The sequence below is a fragment of the Diceros bicornis genome, chromosome 33 (assembly GCF_020826845.1).
Source record: "Diceros bicornis minor isolate mBicDic1 chromosome 33, mDicBic1.mat.cur, whole genome shotgun sequence".
NCBI lineage: Eukaryota > Metazoa > Chordata > Mammalia > Perissodactyla > Rhinocerotidae > Diceros > Diceros bicornis.
Genome location: NC_080772.1, coordinates 11,890,750 through 11,914,446, shown reverse-complemented (window position 1 = coordinate 11,914,446; position 23,697 = coordinate 11,890,750). Strand labels below are relative to the sequence as shown.

Sequence of the window (23,697 nt, the reverse complement as noted above, 5' to 3'; positions counted from 1 at the left end):
AAAAACCATATATGAAAAATCCACAGCAAACATCATACTCAATGGCAAAAGACTGAATGCTTTTCCACTAAGGTCAGGAACAAAGCAAGGATGCCTGCTTTCACCACTTCTATTGAACATAGTACTGAAGTTCTAGCCAGAGCAACTAGTGAAGAAAAAGAAATAAAAAGCATCCTAATTGAAAAAGAAGTAAAATTACTTCTGTTTGCAGATGACATGATTTTATATATTCAGGGTTTAGAAAACCCTAAAATCTGCACAAAAAAGGCTGTTAGAACCAATAAACAAATTCAGCAATGTAGCAGGATACACTCAATGCACAACAATCAGTTGCATTTTATACACAATGAACAATCTCAAAAGGAAATTACAAAACAATTCCATTTACAATAGCATCGAAAAGAATAAAAAACTTAAAAATTAATATTATCATGGAGGTGAAAGACTTGGACATGAAAACTACAAAATACCACTGAAAAAAATTAAAGATGTAAATATATGGAAGCACATCCCATATTCATGGATTGTTAGACTTAACATTGTTATAAAATGTCAATACTATCCAAAGTGATCTATGGATGCAATGCAATCCCCATCATAATCCCAACGATGTTTTTTCAGAAATAGAGAAACACATCCTAAAATTCATATGGCATCTCAAGGGACCCCGAATACCCAAAACAATCTTAAAAAAGAACAAAACTGGAGGACTCACATTTCCTGATTTCAAAACTTACTATAAAGCTACAGTAATCAAAACAGTATGGTACTGGCATAAAGACAGACATAATATAAACCAATGGCATATAACAGAAAGCCTAGAAATAAACCCTCACACATATGGTCAAATGATTTTTGACAAGGTTGCCAAGACTATTCAACAAGGAAACAACAGTCTTTTCAAAAAATAGTGCTGAGAAAATTAGCTATCCACATGCAAAAGAATGAAGGTGGACCCTTACCTCACACCATATACAAGAATTAACTCAAAATAATTCAAGGACCTAAATTTAATACCTAAAACAATAAAACTCTTACAAGAAAACACAGGACAAAGGATTGACGATGTTGGATTTGGCAATGATTTCCTGGATATACCAAAGGCACAGGCAACAAAAGAAAAACAGACATATTGGACTTCATGAAAATGTTACAATTCTGTGCATCAAAAAACAATACCAACAGAGTAAAAACGCAACCCACAGAATGGGAGAAAATATTTGGAAATAACATATCTGATAAGGGATTAACATCCACAATATTTAGACAGCTCTTAAAACTCAATAACAAAAAAAAACAAACAGAACTGGCAAAGGACTTGAATAGACATTTCTCCAAAGAAGATACAGAAATGGCCAATAAGCACATAAAAAGATGCTCCAAGTCATTAATCATTACGGAAAAGCAAATCAAAACTACAAGACATCACCCCAAACTCATTAGGATGGCTACTATCAAAAAAAGAGAAAACAACAAGTGTTGGTGAGGATGTGCTGAAATTGGAACCCTTTTGTGCACTGTTGGTGGGAATGTAAAATGGTGCAGGTGCTACAGAAAAAGTACAGCTGTTTTTCAAAAAATTAAAAATAGAATTACCACTTCCAGCAATTCCACTTCTGGGTATATACTGAAATGAACTGAAATCTGGGTCTGAAGAGAGAGCTGTACACCCATGTTCACAGTAGCATTATTCACAGTAGCTCATACGTGGGAGCAACCCAAGCGTCCACCGACAGACAAACGGAGAAGCAAATGTATCCACACACAATGGAATATAATTCAGCCTTAAAATGGAAGGAAATTCTGCAATATGCTACAACATGGATGAACCTTGAGGCTATTATGTTAAGTGAAATAAGCCAATTACAAAAGACAAATACTGTATGATGCCACTTATGAGGTACTTAGAGTAGTCAAAATCATAAAGACACAAAGTATAATGGTGGCTGCCAGGGGTTGGGGGGAGGAGAGAATGCGGAGTTATTGTTTAATGGCTACAGAGTTTCAGTTTTACAAGATGAAGAGTTCAGGGATGGATGGTGGTGATGGTTACACAACAATATCAATGTATTTAACACCTCTGAATTGTACACTTAAAAATGGTTAAGATGGTAAATTTTATGTTATGCGTATTTTACCACACAAAAAAAAAGGAAGGGGGAAAGTATATTTATATGTTTGTTTGTATAGGTATAAAATATCCCTGTATGGATATCTAAAACGTAAAATGGTTGGCTCCCACAGGAAGGGAATATGGTTAGCTGGAAGACCTAGAAGGAAGACGACTTAAAACTGTGTATCTTTTTTATTGCTTCAATTTTGAGCCATATTTCTGCTTACCTCCTCAAAAACTAAATAAATGTACAAAAACTGTTCACATCACTTGGAAAGAAATTAACAAATGCTAATATAACTATTACTAGATATATATATATTTTAAAGTTGTTTGGGGGACTCCTTTTAGAAACTCTAAGCATTTACTACCTAAAAATTACCTAAATTTGGCAAAAACAGGAAAAATAGTTGAATCATTCTCAATTTAAGGAACTGTTTTACCCAACAGTACATTCAACTGCCAACTATTAGTAAATTCTTCCTCTTTTGGTCGTGATTTTTATATCCTTTCTTATAATGCCCAAACATAACTAAAAATTAATGTTGTCAAAGTTAAATCTGGATTATAATGGAGTGACTATTTCCTGCATCTTTTAAAACACATTCCACTTGCTTATTTTTATTCTGTGGCACAAACCACTTGATCTATAATATTTACATACCATTTAAACTACAAAAGTTTTTAGAACTAAGTTGGTAACAGACAAAATGAAAAAACATTTTTTACTGTTTGTCCTTAACCTCAAACAGAAAAACTAAAGACGGGACAAATCTGAGTGCAAACTAATCACTTATATATACCTGCGATTAAGCTAAGAGCTTGCAGCTGTTTTTCAATGTAATTTTCCTTATTAATCAATTATTTTTCTCTTTGAAGTAAGCAGATGTTAAGAGTCTGGTACACTAAGTGTACTCTGTAAGTAATGTACTTACACACTAGAAAAAACAGCGGTAAATCTGTATGCAGATAATATATACAGACTAGATAAACCTAGAAATTCCTTTCAAAAACTGGCACATTAGAGGACTCCATGACTACATAATTCCACTTTGGTGAAAAAGAAAACTTTCCACGTCCCTATGTCTTCAGTTTCCCGTTATTACAAGGAAATCCTGAAATGAAAGCTCTGAGTCACTAGATCTCAAGGGACCTTACTTCTGAACACACACCCTGCTGGAAACGTTTCTCTTTCCTCCAATTTCTCCATAAATAAGCGCACAGCGAATCACCCTCTCCTCCATCCCCTTCCAGAAAGCCAAGGCTTCGCCCACTCAACAAACACCTCCTCCCTCCTTCCAAATCCGCGACAGTCCGATTAAGCACCACGCCAGGTGAGTGAGTCCAGCCCAGGAACGCGGAGCAGGGTGGGGAACCGCAGCCCGGCTCCTTCTGCCCCGGGCACCGGGGAGCTTCTCCAGGAGGAACAAACAGCGCCGACGGGGACCGCAACGCCGAGCAGCCGCTGACTGCGGCGGGGTGACCGCGCGCCCCCGCCCCTGCGCCCCGGCCCCGGCGGGCCCTTGAGAGCGGCGGCGGCGGGCAGGCAGAGCACGGCGCCCGCGCCAACTTTCGCCCCGGGCCCGGCTGGGCGCCAGGAGGGGCGCGGAGCCCACTAGGGGACGGCGGCGCCGCCCCGCCTCCCGAAACCGCCGCGACCCAGACGCTCTCCGCTTAGTGCCGCGGCCCCTCCGCCCCTCCGCCCCTCCGCCCCACGCCCGGGACGCGGCTGAGCGTCCCTCTTTTCCCCCAGAGCTGCTCACCCAGGCCACAGGACCAGCTCGCCGCCGCCGCCTCGGTCGCTGGCACGGACTTCCGAGACCCGAGGGGAGGGGAACGGCGCACGCCCCAGGCCCGCCCGCGAGGCGCGTCACGGCGCCGTCCCCGCCCCTGCCCGCGGCCCGCGCAGGCGCACGGCGCGCAGTCAGGTGACCCGGTCCCCAAGGTAACGGGGCAGAGGGGAGGCGGGTGACGGGGGCGGACGTGGCGCCGCTGCCGCGGCTCCCCGGGCTTGGGGAAGGTAGAGCTGCCCACGCTGCCACCTGTTGTGCTTGCCACGTTCTCCACGCTCCTAATGGTTCGTGCCCGGGGGCCCAGTGCCTCCCGCTCACTACTGTGAGGGGTTTGCGCTCGTGGTCACTTGGTTCCCATCACCTCCAATACAAAGAGAGTCCTGAGAACCTATCCTTTGGAGATTTCCTCGCCAACCTTGGACTTCCACCACTATGGTCCAGCTCATCACCACCCTCTCGCTTTACCACCTTCAGGCTCAGAAACATTCCTCCCACTAACGCTTCTCAACTCCTGCCCTCTTTGTGTTACAGCTTTTTTCCTTTGGCTTTTATTACTCTCTGTCCATCTAACCTGAAGTTCCTTGGCTGTTGCAAGTTATGTGTGGTACCGCACAAAAGTAGTAGCTGTATCCTAATTCAAAAACTAAAAAACTGTATTTCTTGAAGGCTAACTGTATTCCAGGCGCTGTCCCAACAGCTTGATGTATGTAGTCTTATTTGGTCCTTACATCAAGCTGTTAGATAGGTATAACAACCCCATTAGCGTACAAAAACACTGAGAGACAGTTTTCCTAAGTTACCTACATTTACCATATCGTTCCCATGGAGTAACATAAGTACTTGACAAAGTAACATTAACTTAGGAGCATTTTATCTCTAGCCAAATTTAGTGCCACGGTAATTTATGGTAAAAGAAATAAAAATCTGAGCATAAAAGAGATGACAAATAAATAAAACGAAATCTTTGCCATCAGGGAGTTTATGGTCTAGCTGATAAAATAGACATTTAAAAATAATGACACAAGGTGCTGCCCCCCACCCCCTGTGGTGTAGTGGTTAAGTTGCACACACACACACACACACACACACACACACACACACACACACACACGCTTCAGTGGCCTGGGTTCCCAGGGCCCAGGACCGCTGCACAGACCTACACCACTCCTCAGCCATGCTGTGGGAGTGACTCACATACAAAATAGAGGAAGATTTGCACAGATGTTAGCCCAGGGCCAATATCTTGCTCAGCAAAAGGAGGAGGATTAGCTCAGGGCTAATCTTCCTGATAAAAAAAAAAAAAAGTTGAAGAGTAAGAATTAGCCAAGTGAAAAATGGAGGAAAAGTGTTTCAGGCAAAGAGAATAGCAAACTCAAGAGCGTTGCAGTTAAATTGAAGCTTGATGCATTTCAGAAGCTGAAAGGCCACTTTGGCCAGAACACAATAGTAAGAGAAGGAATGGCTTAAGAAAAAGCTGGAGAATTAGGCAGGGCTGTACAGATGCTACTGAGGAGTAACATGATTAGATTTGCATTGTAAAACGATTACTGTGGTTACTGCTTGGAGGATGGATTGGATGTGTGGATAAGTCTGGGATGTGCAGAGACACACTAGGAGACTACTACAGTAGTCCTGATGTGCCAATTACAGTGAAGATGGAGAAAAATCAGAGAAATCCAAACAATATTAGAATAAAGATTCAAGAAGGCTTAGTAGTTGGTAATGTGAACTAAATATAGGGAGGTATCTTACCTAAGGTAAGTACCAGGTTTCTGGCATGAGCGAGTAGGTGGATGTTGGCACATTTGCTAAGGTGGGGTACACTAAGATGAGAGAAATAGGAGGTGGGAAGATTAGAAGATTGTTTTTGGATTTATTAAATTTGAAGTGGCATGTGAGTTATCAGTTGTGGTAAGCTGAATAATATCCCCCCAAATATGGCCATGTCCTAATCCCCAAAACTTGTAAATATCTTACCTTACATGGTAAAGGGGACTTTGCAGGTGTGATCAGGTTAAGTATTTTGAGATGGGGAGATTGAGAGAGAGAGAGAAGCTAGAGGATCAAAGTTGGTAGTAGAAGATGTAAGGGAGAAAGCAGAAATTGAAATGATGTGGCCATGGGCCAAAGGATGCCAGCAGCCTCTAGAAGTTGGAAAAGATAAGGAACAAATTCTCCCCTGGAGACTTGAAAAGGAACCAGCCCTGTCAACATCTTGATCTGCAGAATCACCTTGATGCGTCCATCACCTATGTCTACAGAAAACTGAAGACTTACTCCCTAGTGAATGAAGCGAGGGTGAGTAAATATCTGTATACTGAATAGTGAAACCCTGGTCCCCTTTTTTCCATCTGTCCATTGGCTTCAGGGATGCTCACATTCAGGCTTGTTGCCATCCCCTGCCTCCATGCAGGCAGTAGATTGAAAGATACCTCTTTGGAGAAACTCAAGAGAAAAGACCTGAAGATACTGACAGTTGACCTAATCACCCTGTAACGATGTCCCCCAGTTACCATGCCCCATCTTTGTTTTTAGTCCACTCTTAAAAATGAGCAGATACCCAAGCCAGCCCTGATGGCCTAGTGGTTAAAGTTCAGTGCTCACTGCTTCGATGGCCACCCGTCTGTCAGTTGCCATGCTGTGGTGGCAGCTCATGTAGAAGAACTAGAAGAACTTACAACTAGGATATACAACTATGTACTGGGGCTTTGGGGAGATTAAAAAAAAAAGGAGGAAGATTGGCAACAGATGTTGGCTCAGGGCAAATCTTTCCCTGCAAAAAAAAACAAAAGAGCAGATACCCGAAGATTCCCCCAAATTTGAAGAAGCCTCTAGTATGAAGAAACAAACAGAGGGAAAAAAAGAGAAATGTCACTGAGCAATGGGCTCACTCTGCTTGCCATGATCTGAGCCAATCAATCACAATGAGTTAGGGATTGAGAAAGGAAGCTTTAATTTGATTAGCCAGTATAATTGGGAAGATGGCAGACTAAGGTCTCAAAAAAACCATCTTCAAGGATTACAGAGTCTCGAGGCAGTTATGTAGGGAAAATGGGCTGTAGGGAGGGGGTCCAGAGATGTTGCTCTCCAGGCGTGTTAGGCTCCAGGCATCACATTGTTCCAGTCTTCTGTCAGGTGTGATGGATAACTTGTAGGTGTGTTTCCCTCCTATGGTCAACCTGTTCCTGGAGAGAAACTCATAGAACAAAGTTTTAATTTGTCAAGCTATAGGGGAGTACATAGGTAAGCAGAGGCCACGAGTCAGGAGAGCATGCGAATTTTTTTAGAGTATGTGCAGAGCAGCAAGTAGTCACACAGAGGAGGGGCTGGGGCCATTTAGTGTAACAAGATGACCTCACTGATGCTCACTTACAGAAATAGGAAGAAACAGTGACAAAAAATGTTAAAAGTCCATCATTGATCTTTTTCAGAGAGAGAAGTTATTGCATTCATAAAAGAGGAACAGAATGATATTTTTAAGGAATATTCAAAATGTTATGCTTTAAAAATGACATCTTGGATATTAAAATGTATAATGACAAAAACGTAAAAAATTTCTAAAAGCTTTAAAAGGTAAAGTCAATGATTTCTTCCAGAAAGGAGGATTAAAATTTCAAAAAGATAGTAAATAGAAGAGAAATAATAAGATCAAGGATTGATCCACGAAGTCAAGCATCCAAATACTAGAAGTTCCAGAAGGAGAACATGAGAAGAAGAATGTTCTAACTAATGCTAGAACAGTACAGAACTGGAGAACAGGTATCTCCAGGTTAATAGGACCCGCTGAGTACCCAGAACAGTTCATTTTAAGAAAGACTCACACCATGGCACATCATTGTGAAATTTTAGAACATTAGAGAAAATCCTAAAAGTTCTCAGGTAGAAGAAACAGGTCATATACCCATGACTGAGAATCCGAACGGACTGGAAATGCTTGAAGGACAATGCTAGAGGACAATAAATCAATGCCTTCAAGATTATAAGAGAAAGTGGTTTCTAACCTAGAAGTCTATACCAAGCTAAACTATATCATTCAAGTGCGGTAGAAATGAAGAGATTTTTCTATATACAAGGAAGCAAAAAGTTTCTCTCTCATGCTCCCTAGCTCAGGAAGTAAATGATAAAGTAAATATATATTTGCTGCACAAAAATAAGAATACAACAAGAAAAAGGAAAAGAGAGTAAGAAGGTTCCTACAACACAGAGGCTTCAGCATAAGAGAGGGGCAAAAAGAGTTGAAGGATGATGTTGAAGGGGATCCTGGGAAGACAACCACGCAAGAGTCTAGAAAGCAGCAATCCCAGTTGAAACTGGATGATAGAGGGCTCTAGGAGAAAAAGTAATATATTTGAACATAGTGAAGGATTCTTGCTTCTGGGAATGGGGAGATGAATTAATGATAAGAAATTAACGTACAAAGCAGTGAAAAAAAAAATCAGGGAAATTGACCAAGAAAAGAAGTGCAGTCATATCGCTCTATATGACTCATCTTTGAATAGTATTTATGTAGACATAATAAGATCAACATATTATTAATTTATCCCAAACCATGATCATAGGTTAGCTACAGACACTAATGTAGTCATTTTCCAGAACATGTTACTTTCTTTAGGACTTTCAGTGGTCTGATACAAAAAATAGATCCACAGATATAAGTATACTCCAACAATTACCGTGGTAGGGTATGACTAACCAAAGATACTACTGCATGTGAAAATCTCTTTAATATTCTATGCTATGCCTGAAGTACAGTGCTCTTATTTAAAAGGATGCCTCTTAGATCTCTTCCTGGTTTATAATGTTTCTTATGGGTAAGAGTAATGATGAGAATTATTACCATACATTTTTATTCAATTTTCAGAACTGATAATTTTCTTTTTAAGGCTTCTGAAATATTAATAATAAATCGTACTATCGTAATTAGCATTGTTGTTATTCTGAGGATTTAATCTTACCGTAAAGACAAAAAACAGTCGATCTCTTGCAGGTCACTTGCTCTATTGAATTATGTAACTTCCTCTTCCTTTTTAAAATCTCATCCACATGACAAACCAGATTGCACTAAACTCCTTATAATGTTAGCCTTCATTCTGGAACACATTTCCCTCCTCAGGGTTTTGTATGAGCAAGATTATGAACAGTGTTTTGTTGAACAGTGAAACCAGCACTCGAAACACTCCTCAGCTGACTTTCCCGGAACAAATATTTCTATTTTTTGGAGCTGCCAAAAAATTTTAAAGCAAAGGTGAAGTGACTTGTGGCTTAGAAAAAGAAGGAGTTTTAATTGTCAATTGGGTCATTTGTTTTGTTTCAAGATTCTATTTTTTTTACCCTTTTGCACTGGCCATGATGAATAATACTTACAAGGAGATAAGTTTAAATATACATTAGCCCACCTGATACAAGTTTCCTATAACAGAAAATATAAAGAAGTGATCAATAATGTATAAGAATTCACTATAGTGGATTTGAAATAGCCATGCTGGTAAAAGGGTACAGCTCTTTCTATATCACTGTTCAAAACAATTGTTATAGGAACACTAACTACAATATTTTGTGGCCACTTATATTCAGTTTAATTTTTAATAACATCTGGAATATTTAAGAGCATCTGGGTTTTATTAAGAAAGTAAAATTACTGACATCTCTGAAACATCCACATTCCACAGGAGATGTGCCACATTGACATTTCGGTTGCCCTGGGTTTCATCATTTGTTGGCTGGCGTTTCTCTACCACAGAGGGCAGTACACTTTCTGAATGTTAAAAATTTTATTTGCTTTTAACTGGAATTCTACTTGGGATTCCTCTCTAAATTGTGACTACACACAATCTTAAAAAGGATGCCAAATGCTCTGTTCCCTGTTACACATGGCAAGAAATGTTCCAGATGTTCAGAATCAACCATATTAGTTGTATTTACACAGCCAGGAAAATGCATAATTTCTGAACTGTATTCATATGAAAATTACGATAGTTTCTTTCATTCATTTAGTTTCCTGTATGTGGATAATGGGACAATGGTATTAATTTGACCTTTGTATCTTACCCTCTTCCTTCAGCTCTGGTTATCGTCCTTACCATGTAATTTTACATGTAATCGGGAGTGGTCTTGTCTCCGCTTTTCTTCTTTGTTATTTCTTCTGTATTAATCATTACTTCATCTTATAGAAACTTCCTGAGTTTGGGGAAGTTTGAGGGCTGGGGCTATGCTTTAAACAGTCTTTGATGCCTGCCACAATGCCTAAAGAACAGAACAGTTTTCTAGAATCCTAGAATTGCCCCATTTTCCTGTTTCTAGGATCCACATTGTTTTTCACTTTTTCACAACTCGGAACTTAGTATTTCTGTAATAATCAACGTCAATAGAATATTTCAGCTGCGAAACTAAAGAGTAAGTTGAGACAGTTTCCTTTGCCTGTTCATGTGTCCCCTTTAGCCACATTCAAAAAGTACCCCTTGAACAGAGTATCACATCATTGCATTATTTGCATTCATAGCACTCCAACGGTTACACTTTTAACTTCAGTTTGGATTCCTTGTTGTCACTGAAAATACCTTCAAAAAGATTACATAATGAAGTAACTCAAAACTACTAGGAAAGAAGCAGATTGCCTGTGCAATTAAAGGCAACAAAACAAGGCCAGAAAGCCATGGGATTTCCTTATCTCTCCCTGCATGTATTTTAGGAAGTCTAGTCTCCTCCCTGAGCATTAGCCTCTTCTCCAGTGATTTGACCCTATGAAGGCCCACCCTCTGCACGAGAGGCCTACATCACAACAAACCTAACATCTGTTAAAGAGGTGGATGGAATGAGCAGAGGAATCTCTCAGGCACAAGATCTGGGCTGGACGTAGGAGATTGGGAGAGATAGGTGTACTGTTGTTGTTTGAAGCCAAAGATCTGGATAAGGATACCCAGGAAGAGCAACATGGATGATCAGAATCTTACACCTGTGGGAGAGGTGCAGAGATGGGGCTTCCTAACCAGGATTTTGAGAGGTAGAGCAGCCCTCTGAGCTATGCCACTGGCACAAAAGCAGGAAGTATTCCATGTGCTTAGTACAAATATATCTCCTGTTAGGAGTACAGGGCTGTTACTGGAACTCTTGAAAAGTAACAGGACAACATCCATTTTTTTATTCTTAAGCCTAAGAGCCAATGTAGAATGTGTGATCCACTCTACATAGTGAGAGGCGCAAGTACTGTCATATCTCTTATTTCTCAAATCAAGTTAGAACTGGCTCTCTATGGTCTTCTAGCTAATTCTTCCTGGTTTCCACAATAGATCTATCTGTAAAATACCTTTAGACATTACTTTTCTGTATGCTCAAGCATATCCTCTCAGTTCCATTTCCCCCAGAACCTCCCTCCCAGAGCCCCATCTGAGCAATTTGCTCTTCTGTCAGTGGCAGAGCTGTTTTCTGGGAACTTCCATTGCCCTCATTCTAGACCTTACCCCACTGCTTTCTCCTGTGCTGCGTCCCTGACTCCTGCAACCCCTCATTCACTCTCTCATTTTGCAGGAACACATCCTTTAGTAGCTTCCTGAGAAAGGGAGCATGAAAGGTAAAATGTTTAAGCCTTCACATTTTTCACAATTTTTTTCTAGATGATAAAAGAAAATAAAATTATGGAAGGAAGCAGGTTGGAAAGCCAACCTTGAGTGAAGAATTGGTGTTAAGATGTGAAAGAGGAATATTTTATCAGTTATAGTTTGCTCTGAAGCTATTCTTATTGTTTTCTTAGTACAGACAGTTCTTTATAAAATCACATATGTATTCATTTAAAGCTTTGCATTCTACAAAAACACACACTAAAAATAATAGGGCATATGGGATAAATAGGGTTAGGGGCAGACCACACTGCTCAACTTTATAACAGGAGCACCAACAAAAAAAACCCAAATCTCTATTTTTTTAAAAAATGGCTCCATCTCACTAGCAGCCTGCCCTGTGCAGCCTTTGACATTGGTGGCTTGCACTTTCTTCTTTGAGATATAGGGGCATTTGCTTCCTAGAGACCAGATTTATCAAAACTAAAAATCTGATTCAGGAGCCATCATCATGTTTTTTTAAACACAGAGGGAAATATTTTTGCAATTTCCCTCTCTGTCCTCATGGCTTCACCAGATGGCTTAACACTGGGAAATGCATAACAGTTCTTGAAACCACCAACCCAGCCCTTGCTTTCACTGGAGGGAGGCACCTCTGTAGGATTTCTTTCGTAAAGTGTTCGTGTATTGCTGAAGCTTGCTCTTTAATTGTGGGGAAAGTTAAGTCCTGATTTCCTGGAGATCACATGCTGGGAAAAATTGCATGTGAACCAAAGCAATTTTGGCATTATTACTCTGATATCATCCCCCATTTACCAACTGTTTATGAGCTAATTCACATTGCCAAAACACAAGATGGCAGAGCAGACCGTACATTTTGTTCTCGGAAAGAGTTTAGAGAATACAGCAACACCAGAATCCTAACACTGTTTTGGTTTGCTTTTTTTTTCTTTTTTCCTGTTTCCTCACTTCTCTCTCCATGTTTCTTTTCTTTTCTTCTCTATTCTTGATTTTGTTAGGATTATGTTCAGCTGCATACAAAAACCTAAAATAAAGTGACTTAAACAAGATCGACATTAATTTTTCTCACATAAAAGAAATCCAGAGTATCATCTCATGATCCAAAATTCCTGCTCTGCTCCAGCCATCACATGTACATTTCAGACAGCGGGAAGGAGGAAGAGTAGATGGGCCAAAAGGCACAGGCCCCTCCCTCCTTTTATGAAGCCCTCTTAGAAAGTTCAGAGAACACTTAAATTATATCTCATTGGCCATATCTAGTTGCAGAAGGAAGAGTCTAAGAGATATCATCTTGTAGCCAAGCACGTTTTCCAGGGTTCTGCTATTAAAGAAGAGAGAATGGATATTTTGAGGCAATCAGCCTTCTTTGCCACAGTATTATTTCAAAATATCTAATATGTATTGAGCATTTTTAATATGCCAGAAACTGTGTCAAAAATAAGTAAAACTTGATTTCGATCATTAAAGATACATGACAATAAGATGCCCAAGGTTAGTCTTAAGAATTCATGGTAAGTCACAGAACAAAGATTCAAGCCCTGTCATGGAAGGGTGCCTTACCCAAAGAGTGCACCACCAAAAATTACATTTGTTTGACTTTTCTCTTTATATAGAGAGATTGCCACTTGGTTTACAGTCATAGCCAGGGACAGAAAAATCACCTTGAAGCAGATTTTTTTTTACATGGGGAAGAGCAAGAACCAATTCTGTTAAAGAGCGCAGAGACTCGTTGGAGGAAAGGAAGCTATACTCTAATCCTTGTTCTCTAAGATCTGAAGTTATGGAGATCTTCCAGAATCAACAAGGATGACCCAGATAAAATTTCAGGGCTAGGGATGGGAAATGAGGCCCCTAAAGTAGAGTTACTGTAAAGTTAGAGGGAGAGCCAGCTCTTATACTGAGTCAGGGAAGTGAAGGGATGGTGCATCTGGGTTCTGTGAGGCTGCGTCCTGGGACTGGACCTGGCCCAGTCTCCAGAAGTCAACTTGTGCTTAGGAGGCATCTGCACATCTGAAAGAGCAGGTTGCTTCTAGATGTAAGAATTGGGCTACAGAACTGTAAGGACATAATCTTAGAAATTTCCTTCCCCTGTAGAACCACAGCCAAGAGTCTCTGGGAGAGTAGCCAGAGCAGAGGACTTAGCCAGTAGGACCTTCCACCCAGCTCTCAGGAGTGGTTTCTTCTGGGCGGATAGCCCTTCTTTTGCTTGCTTCTTTTCCTGACATGCCTGAACAATATTCCATCTCTCAACAGTCCCAATTACATTCCTTGGCCATTTTTCCTTTCCAGCAGCCCACAAGACCCAACAGCATTGTTCCACTGAAGTGCAAACTTCCATGAATTCCCATCTGTGAGGTGACTGGCACCTGTCTATTCTCTTAACTCTGGGCTGGGGAAGGAGAAAACAGGTTTATCTGAAGAGCTGTGGCTGGTTTGGCTGGGACTGCCCTTCGTTGAAGATAGCATGAGGAAGAGGTAACCCACACTCAAAGAATCACTATTGCTGGAGAAAGATGCCACCTGTGTTAGTTTCCTATTGCTGCTGTAACAAAGTTCAACAAACTTAGTGCCTTAAGACAGCACAGGTTTATTATCTTACAGTTCTGGAGGTCAGAAGTCAGAACTGGATCTTATGGGGTAAACTCAAGATGTTGGCAGAGTTGTGTCTCTTCTGGAGGCTCTGGGGAGAATTCATTTCTTTGCTTTTCTAGAAGCTGCCTGCATTCCTTGGTTCATGGGCCCTTCCTCCATTATCAAAGTGCATCACTCCAGACTCTGCTTACATGGACACATCTACTTTTCTGACTCGAACACTTTTTCCTCTCTCTTTTAAGGACCCTTGTGATTACATTGGGCCCAGCTTGATAATTCAGGATAGTCTTCCCATCTCATGAGCCTTCACTTCTTCACTCCTGCAAAGTCCCTTTTGCCATGTAAGTTAACATATTCTCAAATTCTGGAGATTAGTACATGGACATCTTTGGAAGGCCATTATTCTGTGTACTACCCTAGCACATATGGCTACTATGAAAATAAGAGTCCATTTAGCTTCCCTGCTTTGGATGCAACTCACCAAAGTTGTATCTGACTCAACTGGCAGGCCCCTCTGCTGCTGTGAGCACAAGACAGATCCTAGTTGAATAGACTCCTCCCCTGGGACACTCAGAAACACCTAGGTAATGGGCAGAGTGCTGAGTTGGTTTCTTGCCCTACCAGAAAAAAAATACTGAAGAAAATTTTAGCCCAAAACATATGCAGAAGAGCTCTTATTTGCAGGCATGCACATTTCACAGCAACTCCAAGCCCAAATAAGTAAATACAAGAAGCAAGAGAGAGTTGTTGGGCTATTTGGCAGAATTATTCATGGGGAGCTGAATACCGAGCAGGTACACTTACTCACTCCTCTCCCTCTCTTTCCTCCCATGTGGACAAAGGACAGTCACAGATAAAACACTGAGTGTGGCAACTGGAGCAGGATAAGCCAGAAATTGCTTTGGGTGACTGATTTCTGGACAAACTGAAGAGCACTCAAAGATAAGCAAGCTAAGGTCATATCCACACATCCATCCTGAAAGAACTGTTTGAGGATATATTCTAGCAAATTAAACAATGGCTCTGAAAAAGAGAGATATATATGTGGGATGTGAAAAATAATGGTGAGTAATACTAGCAAAATATATAGTTAAGTCTACTTGTTGGTGTATAATGTGAAAAGATCTGAAGCTTTAAACTAACAAAGTGGAACTTAAATTGTGAATTATCTCTACATAGGAGATTCTGGGATATAAGGAGGAGGGAAATCAAATCATGCTCATTTTTTTTTAATATTAGATTAAATATAGAGATGATGAAAAGACACTGAATATCTCTGGATGTTGCTAGAAGAATACAAGTTAAATACATGTGATAAAAATATGAGTATAAGCACCATTAATATTGAAATTATATGTATATATACATCCCATGCCACAAGAGAGAATGAACATTAAATATAGAGGGGGAAAAGCCTCAATCCAACAAAGGCAGGAAGGGGATAAAGAATAAGAAAGAATGATAATTGGAAAATAAATAGTCGGTTGGGCAGATACGAGAAACCAAAATAAACATGAAAAGGATAATTTCATTCTATTAAAAGGCAGAAGCTCTCATACCAGGATAAAAACAAATTTCAGCTCTTTGATATTTAAAAACAAAAAATGACCAGAAAGAATGGAAAAGGTATTCAAGGCAAAAAGTAATATAAAGAAGATAAGTGTACCAATATAAAAATAAAACTAACTAGACTATATGGCATAAAGCTTTATTAATAAGAAAATCATTCCTTAATCATGAACCTATATGTGCCTATCAACACAACTTCAAATATATAATGAGAAAAAATTGCCAGAATGATAAGAAGAAATTGACAAATTCTCAACCATAGTAAGACAATTTATTATAACTCAGAAATCAAAATATCAAACAGAATAGTAAGGATATGAAAAATTTTAATACAATTAACAATTCTGATTAATAAAAGGATATAGAATCCTACACTTAACATGTAAAAATATATACTTCACTGTGAAATCCACGTGGAATACTCACCAAAATTGATGATATATAAGGCCACACTGAAAAATCTTAAACAGAAGCCTCAAAAGCAGAATTCACGTAAGACCACATTCTCTGACCACAATGCAGAAAATGTGGAAATTCACAACAAAATAATAAAAAATCAAAAAAAAAAACAACACACCCTTCATTTGGAAATTTACAATCGCCCTTTTAAATTACTCTTGGGTAAAGAAAAAATAGAAACAAGAGTTCTAAATTAACTATCTTAGGGTATTATTTTTCTTCTATCAATTAAATATAAAAACAAACACATACCTAATATTGATAGTTACCAACCATTTGACAAAATTGATAAACTTGACTTTTGTCATTCATTATTTGCATTAGAATCCAACTGTATTTGTTTGCTTAGTCCTTATAAAGTTTTGTTTACATAAACCTACAGAAACAATATGATAGTAATCTATTGAGTTAACCAGAATAAGAATTTGCAACTTTATTATGTGCCTGGAAGATTTAGGTAAAAAAGGAAAATTCACTTTGTTCAAATGAACTATCTAGGAACTAAGCTGCAAATTGGAGAATTAATGGATGAGTAATACTGAATATGCAGATGAAAGGATATGTGGTGAATATAACTTAAGATCCAGCAATCTTTTAAGTTGATCCTTTAATTTTATTTTCCTTTTCTAGTATGTTTTTCCTAATCCTGTTGCTCTTGTGATAGCATCTACTCCTCAAGGCTGGAGTTCCATGTATAGTATTTAGAATAAGAGATTCTTCCCTCTACTGATAAGTGGCATGACTGATAACTATCTGATAAACCCTTATTTTAGGAAAGATTAATTGTGTACCAGCCTCCTCTTATGGGGTGGCCTCTATGTGGAGAAGCTGGGACTCTAATTATTAAAAATGCCCCGTAATATGTTTGGGAGGTATCTGTGGGAAGAGGCTGAGCTGTATGGGAGCAAACCCAACTATAGAGAAGTGATCAAACTCTTCTTTGAAGTAATTGATGAGTAATCAATATATTGAAATAAATAATATTGTTAATTGGTGTCTACACATTAGACTTTAAAACAATGTCTAGATGACTGATGTGTGGACAGAGTGAGAAAGTATAACAGAATGCATCCAACAATATTCGAGTATAAATTAAATATTTCTATCAGCAAAGCAAAATATTCACTAAGTGCTCACTGATACAACTCCAAGTGATAGAATTCATAAAGAAATTCTTTTTCAACTTTATATTTGTGCTATAATAGGAATACCATGTGGAGACATTTCATTGCAGCCAATCATTAAAAATTCTTTGCACTAGAGAAACGTGCAAAACTGGAATAAGAAAGCGTAGAAAACAAACTTTGACCTGACTGTGGGAATGGATGCAGGGCAGGAGAGGAGTTGGGAGTGAGGACAGTGTGGGTAGAGTGGGGACTGTGGAAATCTTTGGGCAGGGTTGTATCTGTGCACAGCCCACAATGCAATGGGCTGGAGCCATCAATATTTAGCTATCCTTATGGGTTAAGTTAGCCAACATAATGCCTGTGCCCAGTCAATAGGCATTGTGGACTAGATATAGAGAACTAGTGGAATGATGAAATGTGTTTAGATAAATTGCAAAGTAGTGTTTCATAATGAGTCATAGCATGCTAAATATGTGTGTTATACAGAAAGCAGAATTATAAAAGCAAGGTAGTTAATGAGAGAAAAAATATGCCTCAGTTCTAGGGTATGATATCAGAGTCCCATGGTATGTAAAGATGTGAGATCTGCTCAGGAAGTTTTCACATCCACAGAGGTATCAGTTCTCTATTTTTCTTTTCACCAGATGTCTTCAATTTTTAACTTGTCTTGGTGATTCACATCCTCCCTTTCTACGCTGCTAATCCTATAGGAGATTTTACTGGCTCCATTTGGGAACCCTGGCATTCTGTCACTGCAGCTCCTGAAAAATATCTGCCTTTAAGCCTAAGGGACAGTGGGAGTCATATCAAACCAGTACTGCTTGGGAAAACACTGGACAGTCCTTGCATTGGTTCAAAGAACTATGAATGTTGATTTAATTAAAGCAATTAATGTCATTATCAACATTACTTTGAAAGCCACAGCCTGCGAGGCTATAGAAATTATCTCGTCATCCGATGAAGGAAAACAGAACACCTCAAAAGGAGAATTTGAGGGGCCGGCTGGGTGGCATAGCGGTTAAGTGCACGTGCTCCCCTTCGGCAGCCCTGGGTTCGCAGGTTTGGATCCCAGGCGCGCACTGATGCACCACTTGTCAGGCCATGCTGTAGCGGCATCCCATATAAAGTGAAGGAAGATGGGCACGGATGTTAGCCCAGGGCCAACCTTCCTGTGCAAAAAGAGGAGGATTGGCATTGGATGTTAGCTCAGGGCTAATCTTCATCACAAAAAACAAAAAAGGAGAATTTGATGTTTGGATCAAAACTTCTGAGAGCCAGAAAGAACATCATTGGCTTCCCTAGATTAAAATTTAGATCATTTTTATCAGTTTAAAGCCAAAATAAAACAACGTTATCTAATGCTATGTAAAAAGTCAATACAATATAGAGAGTCGTAAAGTTATTCATTAAACAAACCTAACAACAGGGTAGACACATTGCTAAATCAGTAACCAATTTAGAGCTCATAAATCGTGATCTCTAAGCAGCTGGGTAAAGCCACCCATGCATGACAGCCTTGCCTTTGTATGTCATTATTTCACTAATTTTATGTTGCAGCTGGGCCAGACAGCAGCTATTTTCTTTCACTTTGTCTTGGATAATGGCCAAATACAAGGATTTATCATGCCCTAAATATGCACCGTCAATTTCTAATCAATAAGTGCTGAAAAGTAGAATATGCCAAGGAATCTTTAGAAACTGTGTTTTGCAAGCTAAGCCTTCTTGGCAATTTGCCATGTCACAATACTTCCTTCATTTGGGAAAAAAAGGTAGATTGCATAAATTGTCACTTAGGAGAGCATAGTTCCACAAAATTTGAGGCTATCTCCTCCCCAAGAGGAAATTTATATAAATTATAGCAAAGGAGGAAAAGAAAATATGAGATGTGTTGCTGAATCATAGCTTGCTCTGAGTTGTGGAAACTGATTCACACTTGCTGATTTGGACCATATCTTTTAGCAAATCAAGAAAATCTGTCTTTCAGTGCTCCTGGTGAAAAAATGAAAAGTTACGCAATTAAACATTATCACTGCCAATTATCTTCAGATTCAGTGGCCAGGCTGTGTCTACAGATCTTGTCCGTGAAAATACCTCTTACGTTTGTGTTCCTCCTAAGACATAAAAAGGGGAGTTTCTTCACTGCACAGAGCTCTGAAACAATGTTGGTGAAGTCTAAATAAAAGATGAATGAGAAATCAGAGCAGAGAATGTCCAATTTCTTAAATGATCTTAAGTAGAAAGTAAGGGCACTATCTTGAAAGACTATTTCACCTGAGACCTGTCTCCTGGCATTCTGAATCTCATTGCCTTATGAAAAAAATTAATTTGGGTCCTGTAAAAGAAAAAGAGTGTTTCTTCAATCTTTGGTCAGGAATAATTTTAAAACAGGGCTAAAATGGTATTCAAGTGAAAATATAACCTTAAAAACAACTATTAGAAAACTAAAAAGATTGAAAACTAGGCATACAATTCAGGAAGAGTATATCAAATAACCCCAAAGAAAAGAGAAGAAAGGAATCAATAAATATAAAAGCAGAACCTAATGAAATAGAAAACAAAAAAATGTAGATTTGACCAATATAATCAAAAGCTTGTTTATTGATAAACTACCTAAAACAGATAAATCTGATCAAGAAGAATGAGAAGATACATATAAACAACAGTAGAAACAAGAAAGGGGTATAACTATAGGCACAGAGATTTTTAATGTTATGAGAAAATAGTATGTACCTCTCTATCAACACACTTGGAAATTTACATAAAATGATTACCCAGAAAAATGTATTGAACCAGTTTATTGAATAAGCTCTGCTTATTAGGGATGATAGTTTAAAATAGCTCAACTTCTTCTGAATAGCTTAGGTTTGCCGGCAGATCCCGTAGTTCTTGTCTTAGTTGTAGTCCTATCTGTATTCAAAGTTTGACGCATTTTGTGCAGTTTCAGCGTCTCTCCTCCACCAGATAAGGTCTGACTTAAGCTTGGAAACCTGCAGGGAGAAAGGCAGCTAGGGTCAAATTTCTCCAGTCTCCTCACTCCAACTCCTCTCTCCCTGGACAGTTGTTGTTTGTACCTACCTCCCCACCCTCCCTCCAGTCAGGGAGAGAGAGTTGTGGGTGGAGTGTTATAAGCTGGAGCAGTTGTCATCTGGCCCGAAGTCATCTCTGGTTCGGATGGTCATTTTGGTGCTTTCTCTGATGGTGTGTTTGGTAGAGTTAGAACCCCGTCCCTGGGGGATCTCCTACCAGGAAACCCCTATTTGTAACCCACCCTCAGCTCCTGCTTTCTGAAGTTTCATCCTACATAGAGCCTTCCTATTGGAGTCATCTCCCTCCTTCAGGCCATCCTTCTGAGCACGTCCTTTTCAAGATGACTCAAGACCAGAGAGTTTCTCTGAGGACATATTGGACCCTGCCCAATTCTAGAGATGTCGGCTGCTTCCTGTGAAGCCCTCTCTCTTCTCTGTCACCCTGGTGCCTCCAGAAAGTCTCTTAGCTGTGTCATCCAAATGCCAGGAGGCACATGACAAGCTCCTGGAGTAGTTCTTTGAAAACCTTTTATTTGGTTTGAAGTGAGGGGAGAAAACTCCTCATCCTTTCACCCTCTGGGGAGTATACAGCACATTGACAATTGTCACCAGAGAAATCCTCACAGCCAACCTCTCTTGAAGAATTTCCTCTCTTCCACTGAAACCTCTAAAATGCTAGATAAAATATAATAATTATCCTTTTAAATGGCCAGCTAAACATTTTTTTCTTGTCAACATTTTCTCTTAGGATGCAGCCTTCTGAGGGTCCTGGCTTTCTATGGCTTAGCTTCAGTGCTCCACCTTGCACAAATCAAAGAAATTCCAGTTCCCCCTCACTATTCTGATTTTCTATTTTCACTTTGCTTTGCCCCTGAGCATTTCCTCTTCTTTCACTCTTGCAGCAAATATTGCATGCCTGTTATGCACCAACACTCTTCCAAGCATTTAGAATATAGTAGTAATTAAACCAGACAAAAAATCACTGCCCAAAATATTAAAACTTCTAGAGGAAAGTATAGAGGATATATATCTATATATGTGTGTCCTTTTTTAAGGAATGGGATGGAATGGGAAAGAATACACTTGAATTCAATAGAAAATGAATAATTAGAGTGGAAATCAATAAATAAGGGTAATTATTATTTTTGGAAACTTTTGTTACTTTGTGTGTGTGTGTGTGTGTGTGTTGGGTCATTTTATACAACATTTCTTACTGTGTTCTGTATTTTATAGGGTGTAATATTTGGGACATACTTATACCAAAAAAAATTATTCATTGCTTATCTGAAATTCAGATTTAACTGGGCATTCTGTATTTTTATTTGCTAAATCTGACAACCCTAATTTGCATATGTGCACAAAGAGAAAGACATAGTAACAATGAAATAGCGAGGAAAAAAAAAAAGTGTAAACAATGTAAATGACCATCCCCAGGAGGATGGATAAATATCAAATAAATTTAGTGTGTTCATTTAGTGGAACACTAAATTGTGGTTAAAATGAACTAGAACTACATGTATCAGACAAGATGAATCTTAAGAACAATGTTGAGTGAAGAAAAGTAATTTGTAGAGAGGTCCATACAGTGTGAAACCTTAAATACATATGTTAAAAACCTGAACAACATTATATATTTACTAGAAAAATATACATGTGTGGCAAAGTATAAAGATAGTACAGATATAATAAAAATTAAACCCAGGATCGTGGAGTGCTACAGAGTATCAGAGGAGAAAAGAATTAGGGAAGGATACATAGGGGCTTCATTTGTATTGGTAATGTTGTATTTCTTTAAGTGGGTAACGGGAACATAGGTATTACTATAATTTTTTTTGTGCTGACAATATTGAATTTAAAATGAAGATACTCTATGGTGATCTTAGACGCTGAAAAGCATTTGATAAAATTAAACACTCATTTTGGTTTTTGAAATAATTACTAATCTAGAAATAGAAGGAAACTTCCATAATATACACATAAGAATAAAATAACAATGCATTTTAATATGTTCATGAGCAATAAAAATGTATTATATGAAATGAAAATTTTATTGAAGATTAGAAAAAAACCTAAATGAAAATTTAAAGTCTATGCAAGATGAGAGAAATCATTAGATAGTTACTAGCACATGGAACTGCCTTGATGCAAAGACTATAAGGCAACTAAATTTTTGAAGGCATCATATTGACAAAGAAATCTCAATCCTATTCTGCAAAATTCTGTGATTTTTTTGAGCCCTTAAAGATACCTTCAGGTCACCTAACTTGTAAAAATGATGTACAATTCTCAGGGTGGACCTTCTCCCTAATGCTTACATCAAATGTGGCCACATAGGACCATGAGCAAGTAATATACTAACATAACACAGAAGGCTCAATGACTGGAGTGTTAATTGCTGAGAATAGAACCAGGAGTATCCAGATAGGCTCTTCAAGGAACTGACTCCACTGTGAGCACAGCAAGTATTTCTCCTGCCTAGTAGGATTTAATAATTGTTATAGACTTGTGACTGCTATGTGTCACCCATTCTTCCCTCACCAAACGAAAGTTCCTATTGCAATTATTTTGGTTCCATTCAGCTGTTTAATGGAGGGTATCAGGTAGACACCCGATGGGAGAGAGTAGGCTAACTCGCATTTTAGTTGACAGGCTGCTAGACCATGAAGAGCCACACCTGAACACAACAGAAATGACTATACATCACCCAGAGATGTTGGATTTTGAGCAGAATGAAGTAACTGGATGAGACTGTGGATTATTTCACTTGGAGGGGAGGTGAGTGTGTTCTGTGTATTCGAAGAAGGATAACTTTGCAGTGAGGGAGCCTGGAAGATACCATCTTAATCAAATGATGAAAGTGAACCTCGTCAGTGACAGGACAAGTTGAAGTTGTGCCCCTGGTAGGATGCAATGACAAGAACGTAGCATCTCTTCTGTGATACTTCTGCCAGAGATGTGTAACATGAATCTAGAATAACCTTTAGAAAAATCTAAATCAAGGGACATTCTATAGAATAGTCTATAATCTGCAATGCTGTCAAAGTCATGAAAGTCAAAGAAAGGTGGAAGAAATGTTCTAGCCTGTTCCAGACTGATGGAGACAAAAGTGACGTGACAAACGGATGCACTGTGAGATTCTGAACTTAATCCTTTGGTTTTAAAAGACAATTTTGGAGACTATTGGAAAAACTTGAATGGAATCTGAGAATTAATATTTATTTCCTGATTTTAAGGATTGCTCTGTAGCTGTGCTAAGAATGTTCTTATTTGTAGGTAATATACACTTAAGTATTTGTAGGTGATAGAGCATGAGGTCAGCAATTTACTCTCAAATGGCACAGGACAAAAAAGTTCTTTGTATGGTACTTCCTAGTTTTCTATAAATTTGGGATTGTTTCAAAATTAAATAAAATGAAAAATTTATAAAGAGTTACATTACTATTA

At 38.9% G+C, this 23,697-nt stretch overlaps 1 protein-coding gene across 2 annotated transcripts in view; it reads right to left on the bottom strand.

Annotated features, from left to right (window-relative positions):
- SDCBP (syndecan binding protein) overlaps positions 1 to 3,977 on the bottom strand; it is a 36,783-nt gene extending 32,806 nt beyond the window's left edge. Inside the window, exon 1 of one of the 2 annotated variants that reach the window (XM_058528748.1) lies at positions 3,877 to 3,977. The gene's annotated coding sequence lies outside the window, so the exon portion shown is untranslated. The remainder of the gene's footprint in view (positions 1 to 3,876) is intronic. The other variant, XM_058528747.1, reaches the window with a different exon arrangement.
- Positions 3,978 to 23,697: the final 19,720 nt, after the last annotated feature.